We start from the raw sequence: 10,631 nt of genomic DNA, 5'->3' as shown, positions 1-10,631 counted from the left end.
AAAAAAGAAAAAAACAGAGAAAAACCCACGAAACCCAACTAAAATAAAGAAAACAGAAACACAAGGACAAAGAAGCAATGGAAACACCAAACTACCAGAAACAAAAGATAAAATGGCTATAAGAATACCTCATATTTCAACAATCACCCTAAATATAAATGGACTGAACTCACCAGTAAAAAAGCACAGAGTTGCAGATTGGATCAAAGATACAAAACAAAACCAAATGCTGCCTCAAGGAGACACATCTCAACTCCAAAGACAAATATACACTCAAAGTGAAAGGGTGGAAAATGATATTTCAAGCAAATGGCATTCTGAGAAAAGCGGGAGTAGTAGTACTAACAGCAGACGAAATAGACTTCAAAATAAAAAGGTAAAGAAAGATACTGAGGGACATTTCATAATGATAAAGGGAATCAGGCACCAAGAAGACATAACACCTATTAATATCTATGCTCCCGATCAGGGACCCTTGAAATATGTAAAGCAATTACTAACAGAACAAAAGGGAGAAACAGACCAAAACACTATCATAGTAGGGGACCTAAATACCCCATTGTCAGATATGGACAGATCATCCAAACAGAAAATCAAAAAGGAAATAACATTTTTAAATGACACATTAGACCAACAGGACATAATTGACATTTACAGAGCCTTTCATGCCAAAATAGCTGCTTATACATTCTTCTCTAGAACACATGGAACATTCTCAAGAATTGACCACATACTGGGACACAGAGATAGCCTCAACAAAGATAAGAGAGTGGAAATCATACCAATCATATTCTCTGATCATAATACTTTGAAACTATAGATCAACTGCAAAAAATAAGGAAGAATCACAAATACATGAAGATTAAAAAGTATGCTACTGAAGAATAATTGGGTCAGGGAAGAAATAAAAAGACAGATCAAGAGATACATAGAAATGAATGATAATGATAGTACAACATATCAAAACTTTTGGGACATGGTAAAAGTGGTCCTAAGAGGAAAGTTCATATCATTACAGGCCTATCTCCAAAACCAAGAACACACCCAAATAAACAACGTAATGCCTCATCTTAAAAAAAAAAAAAAAAAAAAAAAAAAAAAAAAAAAAAAAAAAAAAAAAAAAAACAAATGAAGCTTAATGTCAGAAGAAGGAAAAAATAATCAAAATTAGAGCAAAAAAAAAAAAAAAAAAAAAAAAAAAAAAAAAAAAAACTAGAAAAAGAAGAACAAATGAAGCTTAATGTCAGAAGAAGGAAAAAATAATCAAAATTAGAGCAGAAATAAATGAAATTACAAACAAACAAACAAAAAACAATAGAAAAATAAATGCAACAAAGAGCTGGTTCTTTGAAAGGTTAATAAAATTGAAAAAACCCCTGGCTAGACTCACTAAAGAAAAAGGAGATAAGACACAAATAAACAAAGCAAAGGATGAAAAAAGGGAAATTACGACTGACATTGCAGAAATACAAATGATTATACAAGAATACTATGAAAAAGTATATAACACCTAATTTAATAACCTAGAAGAAATAGAATAGTACTTAGAAAAAGACTATCTTCCTAGACTGAATCAAGAACTGAAAAATCTAAATGGACCTATCAGCAGTATGGAAATCGAAACAATCATCAAAAACCTACCAAAATGTAAAAGTCCAGGACCAGATGGCTTCACCAGTAAGTTCTACCAAACATTCCAAGATTTAATACCTATTCTTTTCAAACTCTTCCAAAAAATCGAAGAGGAGGCAATACTTCCCAACTCATTTTATGAGGCCAATATTACCCTGATACCAAAACCTGGTAAGGATAACACAAAAAATAAAATAAAATTACAGACCGATATCCCTTATGAATACAGATGCAAAAATCCTAAATAAAATACTTGCAAACCATATACAGCAACATATTAAAAAGATTATACACCATGATCAAGTGGGATTCATCCCAAAGGCACAGGGATGGTTCAACATATGCAAATAATTTAATATTATACACCACAAAAAAAGATTTAAAAATAAGGATCATATGATCATATCAATCAATGCAGAAAAAGCCTTCGATTTTTCTGATCAAAACACTTAACAAAATCGGTATAGAAGGAAAGTACTTTAACATAATAAAGACCATATATGACAAACCCTCAGCCAACATTATTCTTAAAGGTAAAAATCTCAAAACCTTCCCTCTAATATAAGGAACAAGGCAAGGCTGTCTACTATCGCCACTGTTATTCAATATAACATTAGAGGCCCTAGAGAGTGCAATCAGACAACAGAAAGTTATGAAAAGCATCCAAATAAGAAAGCAAGAAGGCAAACTGTCACTATTTGCAGATGATATGGTTCTCTCTATAGAAAACCCTAAAGACTCCACAAAAACGCTACTAGAAACAATAAGAAAATACAGTAACATCTTCGGATACAAAATCAACGTTCAAAAATCTATAGCATTCCTATACTCTAATAATGAAGTATCAGAAAAAGAAGTGGAAAAAATAATTCCTTTTGCAAATGCAACAAAAAGAATAAAATACCTAGGAATAAATCTAACGAAACATATGAAGGACCTATATAATGAAAACTACAAGATCTTATTAAAAGAAATCAAAGAAGATACAAAGAAATAGAAAGATATTCCATGTCCTTGGATTGGAAGAATCAACATAGTTAAAATGACCATATTACCTAAAGCATTATACACATTTAATGCAATTCCCATCAAAATCCCATCAGCATTTTTTAAAGAAATAGAACAAAACATCATCAGATTTGTATGGAAGACAAAGACCCCAAATTGTCAAAGTCATCCTGAGAAAAAAGAAAAAGGCTGGAGGCATGACTCTGCCTAACTTCAAATTATACTACAATGCGACAGCAATTAAAATGTCATGGTATTGGTAGCAAAACAGACACACAAACCAGTGAAACAGAATCGAGAGTCCAGAAGTAAACCCATATTTATATGAGCAAATAATTTTCGACAAATAAGCCAAAAACATACGGTGGAGAAAGGAAAGCCTCTTCAGTAAATGGTGCTGGGAAAACTAAAAAGCCACCTGCCAAAGAATGAAGCTAGACTGTTGTGTATCACCACACACCAAAATTAACTCAAAATAGATTAAGGACCTGAATATAAGACCTAAAACAATAAAATGCACAGAAGAAACCATAGGAACTAAACTCAAGGACCTTGGACTTAAAAAGGATGTTATGAATTTGACCGCAAAAGCAAGGGAAGTAAAAGCTAAAATAAATGAATGGGACTACATCAAACTGAAAAGCTTCTGAAGAGCAATAAATAAATAAACAAACAAACAAATAAATAATAAAAATTAAAAATGAAAACTGTCAGCAGAGCAAAGAGACAACAATCCAAATGGGAAAACATATTTGCAAACAATGCCTCTGACAAGGGCCTAATATCTAAAATATACAAAGAACTCATACAACTCAATAACAACAAAACAAACAATCTAATCAAAAAATGAGCAGAGGACCTGAACAGAACTTCTCACAAGAAAACCTACAAATGGCCAACGAATATATGAAAAGATGGTTAACATCGCTAGCTATTAGGGAAATGCAAATCAAACCCACAATGGGATACCATCTCACACCTGTTAGAGTAGCTATAATCAACAGGACAAGTAATAACAAATGTTGGAGAGGATACAGAGAAAAAGGAACCCACATACGCTGTTGATGGGACTGCAAATTGGTATAGTCACTATGGAAATAAGTATGGAGGTTTCTCAAAAAACTAAGAATTGATCTATCATATGACCCAGCAATCCCACTACTGGGTATTTACCCTAAAGACTTCAAAACCCATATCCAAAAAGATATTTGCACAGTGATGTTTATAGCAGCATTATTCACAGTGGCCAGGACATGGAAGCAACTGAAGTGTCCTACGATAGATAATTGGCTAAAGAAGCAGTGGTATATATGTACAATGGAATATTACTCAGTCATAAGAGATGAAATACTGCCATTTGCGACAACGTGGATGCTCCTTGAGATAGTCATGCTAAGCGAAATAAGCCAGACAGAAAAAGTTGAAAACCACAAAATATCACCTATAGTGGGATATAGACCTAAAGGCAACAAACGAACAGGAGAAACAAATAGAGACTCACTGACATGTACAATAGACTAGTGGTTACCATAAAGTAGGTGGGAGGAGAGTGGAGGGAGGTAGATGGGGCAAAAGGGGTCAAATATGTGATGACAGAAAGAAATCTAACTATGGGAGGTGAACACACAATGCAATACATATATGCCTTCCTGTTAAATTGTACACCTGAAACTTGCTGGATTTTGTTAACCTATGTCACCATAAAATCAAAAACAAACAAACAAACAAACAAACAAACAAACAAAGATTTACTTGGATTCAGTTGAATAGTCATGGAGAAATGTGGTGAAGATTCAATCTACACCATTGATGGAGAGGACCCCAATTAGGGTTAACTGCCATTATTTGATAATTGTGAGGATGGCTGTGAGATACCTAGAGTGAAAGACTAGGTGAATTGTGATGTCATTTATTGGGATGTATAATAAAAAAGGAGGGGCATATTTTGAAAAAAAAGAAAGTCTGATTACAGACCCTGAAATTGCCACATTTGTCTATAGCCACGTCACCCTGAACTTGCCTGATCTTGTCTGATCTCGGAAGCTAAGCAGGGTCAGGCCTGGTTAGTACTTGAATGGGAGACCACCTAGGAATACCAGGTGCTATAGGTGTTAAAAAAGAAAAAGAAAAAGAAATCGCCACATCCTTGTTTTTGACCCCAGTTCCCCAATGTAGAAATATAAAGGCTGTTCTATGTGCCTTCCAAAGTTCCACCTATTTTAATCCATAACAATATTTTTTTTCTCTTGCCATGGAAAACTACAAAAGTTAGGGCTATATGTTTCATCTTATATTAAGAGAGGTCCTTTGGGATTCATGCTATTGCATATACCTTTCTTACTACATCATGCTTCATGCTTTGACAAACTAATTTGACAGCAATGCATGCATTTAAATAACCATAGGATTAATTATGATCAATTTCAATTAAGTCTGATTGTATTTTATTTTCTCTACCTTCTTGAAATTGTTTTGATCTCTTTTCAAGATGTCAGTCCACACACTGGTCAAAGTTTCCATGGGCTTAAACTTTCAAGATGTCATATTTTAGTTCCCTTAGTGGACAGCTTATAGGTAAACACTTTGGGTCACAAGAAAAAAAATCTCAAAGAATTTTCTCTTATTTTTAAAAACTGTGAAATAATCATTATGACATCTTTATCCGCATGAGATTTGTGAATTAAAGTTTAATTTACAGGTTTACATTCTTATTAACTGATTTACAGAAAAAAAAATAGTTTTTAGCACTAAAAACTGCAAAAAGGTAGGGACATTTATATCTCCAAGAATTTTAGAATACTTAGTTGAACTATGTATTTTGTGCAAATAAAATAGTGGAGCAATACCCAGTGCCCAGATCTTGATTTTAAAATACTACTCTCATTACAGGAATCAGGCCTATTTAGACAAATGGTGAATTTTAGGAATGTAACAAGGAAAACACAAGATGAGTGTATTAATAAGGGTTCTTCGGAGAAATGGAACATTTAGAGAGAGAGAAACAGTGTGTGTCTGTGTGTGTGTGGAGAGAAAGAGAGGAACAGAGGAAGAGAGAGGTATTATAAGAAATTGGCTTATGTAATCATGGGGGCTAAGAAGTTTTAAGAACTGCAATCATCAAGCTGGAGACCCAGGAGAGTGGATGGTGTAGCTCCAGTCCCAGTATGAAGGTCTGAGAACCGGGAGAGTTGATGGTATAAGTTCCAGTCTGAAAGCGCCAGTCTAAACCCAAGAAGACCTCATGTTTCAGTTCAAGTTTGAAGGCAAGAATAGACTGTTGTCCCAATCAAGTCATTCAGGCAAAAGGATGTCTTTCTTACTCAAAGAAGAGTCAGCCTTTTTGTTCTATTCAGGCTTTCAACTGATTGAATAAGGACCACCCACATTAGGAAGGGCAATCTGTTTTACTTAGTCTACTGGTTTAAATGTTAATCTCATCCAAAAAAAACCCTCACAGAAACATCCAGCATAATGATTGACCAAATATATGAGTACCCTGCAGCCCAGTCAAGTTAACACATAAATTAACCATCACAATGAGCCCAGGACATCTTGTAATGCCAGAAAGTAAGGACGTGCTCAAAAAGAAAAATGGTGAGAAATGTCAAAGGGATGTAGGAGTCAGTCAAAAAGAGCTCCAAATGATCAAATCTGGGACAATTTGAGCAAGAAAATAAATATTATAGTATTGGATTATAAACCATAGTATCAAATAAAGACCCAAGAATTAATATTAATATAAATAAATGATAAAAAATAAATGGGGTAGTAGAGAAACTTTTTTCCCTACAGAAGAATCCCAAATAATATATGTAGATACTTCTTTTCCTCAAGGAGGTAGAGTTTATTCTCACCCCTTGGGCTTGAGCTGAATTTAGTGACTCCCTTCCAAAATCAGAGTAAAGAAAAGGAAATATATTAGCTGTTATGGGCTGAATGTTTGTGCCCCCTAAATTTATATATTGAAGACCTAACCCCTAATGTGATGGTATTTGGAGGTGACTCTTTTGGAAAGTAAGTCAAGATGAGATCATGAGGGTTGGACTCTCATGGTGGGATTAGTACCCCTATAAGAAGAGGAGAACAGAGATCTCACTCTTAATGGATGTGCAAAGGGGTCGTATGAGTACACAGCAAGCAGGTGGCCATCTACAAGCCAGGAAGAGGACTCTTATCAGAAACTGAATCTCCTGGCACTTCGATCTTTGAATTTTTAACCTTCAGAACTCTGAGAAATAAATGTCTATTGTTTAAATCTCCCAGTTTTTAGTATTTTTAAATAGAAGCCTGAGTTGACAATAATTTTACAGTGAAGAGACCTGTCAGACACCACCTTAAGCAAATGATCAAGGTCAACATTACCAATGATGCCATGTTTATATCATAAACCTCCTCGTACAAAATAAAAAGGAGGGCACTTCACCTCTGTGGTATTTTCCTTCAAAACCCATAACTCTTGTATAAGCTTGAGGAAAATATAAGAAAAACAATTGAGCTACATTCTACCAAATATCTGACCAATACTTTTCAAAACTCTTAAGAAAAAGCAAGTAAAGATAGAGAGACTATCACAGACCAAAGAAGACTAAGGAGGCATACTTATTAAATGCAATGTGATATATTGAACTGAATCCTGGAACAGAAAAAAGACACTGATGGAAAAACTAAGGGAGTCCAAATGAAGTCTGAAATAAAGTTAATAGTAATGTACCAATGCTGTATTTTTAGTTTTGACAAATACTCCATTTTTATATTACTGTAAGATGTTACTAAAGGGAAACTAGATGAGAGACCTCCCTGTACTATCTTTGAAACTTTTCTGTAAATCTAGAATTATTTCAAGATAAAAAGTGTTTTTAAAAATATGAGGGATCTTAGAGTTGTTAAACACAACCATTATTAAAAAGTGAATTATGTAACTTACAATTAAATAAGTTATATTAAAAACAAAAAGAATATTAATACTCAAAACTCATTACTTCCTCATTATTTTACTACATTTTACTATTTATGCTCTTTAAGTTATTTACATCTATTTTATCTGTATGTTGGAAATAATAAATAAATTCAGTAGTTTGCCCTTATCCTTGGTTTCACTTTTTGTGATTTCAGTTACCCATGGCCAAACATGGTCCAAAAATATTAAATAAAAAATTCCAAATAAACTATTTGATAAATAATTCACAAGTTTTAAATTGTGTGCTATTCTGAGTAGTGTAATGAAATCTTACATGATCTTGCTCAGGACCTGAATCATCTCTTTGTCTAGTGTATGCAAACTGTATAGACTACCCACCCATTAGTTACTTAGTAGCTATCTCAGTTATCAAATTGACTGCTACAATGTCATAGTACTTGTGTTCAAGTAACCCTTATTTTACTTAATAATGGCCCCAAAGCACAAGATGTGATGTTGGCAATTTGACTATGCCAAAGAGAAACAGTAAAGATCTTTCTTTAAGTGAAAGGGTGACTACAGTACAATAAGTTATTTTGAGAGAGAGAGAGAGCAAATGAGAGAGAACATTCACATAACTTTGATTACAGTATGTTATTATAGTTGTTCTATTGTATTATTAGTTATTATTATTAATTGCTTACTGTACCTGACTTAAAAATTAAACTTTATCATAGGTAGGTATGTATAGGAAATAACATATGTATAGGGTTTGGTACTATTCATGGTTTCAGGTATCCTCTGGGAGTCTTAGAACATATCCCCCGCAGATATGTGGGGACTACTGTATGTACTTGTGTGTTCAGTGACTGCTCATTGGTAGCTTAAAATTAGCTGTAATTGGAGTATTTACACCCTGAAAATCAGCAAACATTACAAATTAGGGCTTGATTTTCACTCTGCAATCCTCATCTCACTGAGAGCTGGTTATTGAACATTTACCAACATATTACTGCTACTAATACTACACAATATCCTTTTAATGAGTAGAAAGTTAATTTAATATATCTTCTTACTGGCTGTATCAGCAGAAAACTAATCATTGGGTTTATCTTTAGAATCTCCTTTGCCACTAGTGATTTAGACCTTTGGAAAATTTTTAGGAAGTACAATGTTTATAATGATATTTCTTCAGTTTGTGTTGTGGAATACAGATCGGGGTGTTTCTACTATTTTTTCTCCTTCATCCTCTTCCCCAAATAGTTTTCTCTACCCTGTTAGCCATGTGAAGTAGAAATCATAACCCTAATAAAGTTATGGATTCTTAGCCTAAGATCTACAGATGGGATTCAGAGGATCTGGGAAGTCCCTGAAATTAGATGTAAGATTTGGCACATATGTGCATTTGAAAAGAAGGTCCAAAGCATTCATCAGATTTTCAAAAAGATTTATGACTTAAATAAGATTAAGAAATATTGATATTGAGTACTTCTTCAAAAAGAAATATGTGCACACTGTGTAAGATGATACAACCAAAAAAAAAATTCTAGCTGACATATCCCACTTACTCGTGTATAGTAAATGAAAAACTAACAACTGGTGGTTACTTAGCTGACTTGCTAGTCACCTGGCCTTTCCTCATTCTCTTACTAATTCCCCTCCTACATACCTAATCCCTGTCATTAGTTCAAAAAACTTCTACACTTGTTTATTTTTCATTTTTTTTTCTCCCCCTCCACTTTTTTTTTTTGTTTTCTATGTCTATAGCACATCCAAAGCAGGTTATTTTAATGTCTGGTTAATTCAATTTTGTTTTGAATAACATTTTCTAAAGAGTTTATATCAAAACCAATAAACAAAGAATGTTTTATTATGAGAACTTTAATTTTAATATATTTTATAGGGTTACTGGTACTATTTATGTCTGTGAGACAAACAGAAACTTTTGTAGATATATTTGTATCTATTTGTTGCTCTAAAGTCTAATAGAAATATTCAGAGAAAAAGTTTAAAAAGTGACTATCAAGAGGAAAGGCTATGGAGTCAGATGAAAGCGGGTTGGTAATCCCATCATTTATTAATTGTGTGGCCTTGGGTAATTCATTTAACCTCTCTAAACTTGATGATAATGATATTCCCTAACTCACAGAATTGTTATAAGTATTAAATGAGATAATAATTGTGAAATGCTTACTTAGTGCTTTTTATTTAATAAGCATTCAATAAATAGCAATAATGATTATATGCTAAACTAAAATAGAGTTATGCTAAATCTCCTTCCACTGGTTGTTTTGTCACAAGGAGACATATGAGAGCAGAAACATTGTTATTTTTTTCATTTATTTGCCAAACATTCACTGAGTACTTTTTTTGCATTATAAAGTGCTAAAAACTCTAAAGGATACCAAGAAGACCAAGACTGGGTCCTTCTTCTCAGAGAACATTCAATTTAACATCCTAACAAATTACAATGCAATATATGTAAGGGAGGAAAATATTACTATTGTCAGCATTAACCCCTCTCTCCTTCTAACTCTGTTCATCCTTCACAAGTTTCAATGTGTGTGCCTCTCTTTAGAATCTCTTTCTTTCTTCCTAAGTATAGTCCCCACTCTCTTCTTCTTTGCCTCTGACATTAGCTCTCTTTTTAAAATCATATCTTCTCACTTATTTATTTTTATATCATGGTTTTTGTGTTAATAAAGTCAACTTCAGTTTAAATAAAAGTCGTAGTCCATAAAATAGATTCAAGTTAACATGTGTACAGTGGTCAAGGGACTAGGTGCATAAACTGAGCTAATGAAGAAAAGGGCATTAAAAGAGAGAAATCAGGAGAACTTATCCACAGAATGGTAGGCAAAGAAGAGAAGATCTGGGACATGTCTCTGAATAGACAGAAAAAGGATCTGTACCCCATGGAAAAAGGGCCCAAGGCCAAGGAGAATAACTATGTCAACAAGATTGACCAACGTTGTGGGTAGTGTAGTCCTATTAAATATTAAAAAGTCATAGAAACATAGGCAGGTAGTATAACATCTATTACATCAGTCACAAAAATCAACAGTTTTAGCATATATTTATAAGTAATATTCTA

The 10,631-nt window shown here is 33.5% G+C and overlaps 1 pseudogene; it reads left to right on the top strand.

Annotated features, from left to right (window-relative positions):
* The first annotated feature begins 4,632 nt into the window (after positions 1-4,632).
* Positions 4,633-4,751, top strand: LOC111732645 (annotated as a pseudogene).
* Positions 4,752-10,631: the final 5,880 nt, after the last annotated feature.

This window comes from Pteropus vampyrus, unplaced genomic scaffold (assembly GCF_000151845.1).
Source record: "Pteropus vampyrus isolate Shadow unplaced genomic scaffold, Pvam_2.0 Scaffold477, whole genome shotgun sequence".
Classification (NCBI taxonomy): Eukaryota; Metazoa; Chordata; class Mammalia; order Chiroptera; family Pteropodidae; genus Pteropus; species Pteropus vampyrus.
Note: the sequence above shows the minus strand (reverse complement) of the source record. Positions and strands in the feature narration are given on the sequence as shown.